Below are 1,058 nucleotides of genomic sequence, written 5' to 3'. Positions count from 1 at the left end.
CACCGGGCTGCGTCAGGCCCGGGGTGGAGGCGGGGCACTGCAGGGTCGGCTTCCTGGAGCCCGGGGGCGCGGGCGAGGGGAGCCGCTCATCAGCTGCAGCCTCACGTCCCTTCATTACGGCGCCTGCAGAAGATGTTCTCTGATTAGTCTGCTGAATTATGAATTAGGTTCCGGGTCCCTGTGCAGCTGTTCCCGGCTTGTCATCCCCACCACTTTATTTCCCCATCTGCTTATAAAACCGGGAGCGCCGTCCTGCAATAAACACTTCAAACACTTTTTTTAGGGGCTAATTAATTGTGTTGCATTTCTGCGACACAGCATGCAGGCCGGACCTGCCCCGAATTCCCGATGTGGTTTCGCTCCTGCCTGTGTGCCCGAGGAGGAGCGGGGCCCAGAGGCTGCAGGGGGCCGTGTATGGTCTCTCCCAGCGAGCTACTCTCCAAGGCAGCCGCAGTCCCTGCCGCAGCGGGCTGGGCTGTCTCGCTGTCTCAGGGACCAGACAGTTGGGTCGAGTTCTGCTGGGCAAGCCAAACCCTCGAGCTGCTGCCTCCTGCTGGGGCCACTGGACATCCGGCTCAACTCTCCGGTCACACGTCCAAGGTCAAGTTCACGTGTCCCTCCTGACTGGCAGTGCTGACCCTGTGGCCCTCACGCCTGCCTAGCACTCACCTTTTACTAGCCTCTGTCCACACCAACCCTGCCTGTGTCAGTGAGATTCCCCTTACCCGGGGTACCTCTGACCCTCTCCCAGCCCATGGCTTCTCCTGGCCCCGAGGACCCCTCCAGTGCCCTGGGGTAATGCTTTTAGGCAAGCCAACTTCTCTGGGGGACCGGCACCTCTGTGGAGGAGGTCTTTAGGAGCTCTGGCTCTGCTCTGCACCCTGAGGCAGTGCTCCTTCTTAGGAGACCCATAGAACTTCCTGGAGGAGGTTTCAAACCACGACATTAATAAGAAAACAAAATCACAATTATCGAGTTACCAAACAGAGCTCAAAGACAATTAAGTTACAGCAGCTGTTTGACTGCTCCCAATACCTGGGAAAGCAGCATTTTATTAA

Source organism: Fukomys damarensis, unplaced genomic scaffold (genome assembly GCF_012274545.1).
Source record: "Fukomys damarensis isolate Sample0158 unplaced genomic scaffold, DMR_v1.0_HiC HiC_scaffold_34, whole genome shotgun sequence".
Classification (NCBI taxonomy): domain Eukaryota; kingdom Metazoa; phylum Chordata; class Mammalia; order Rodentia; family Bathyergidae; genus Fukomys; species Fukomys damarensis.
Note: the sequence above shows the minus strand (reverse complement) of the source record.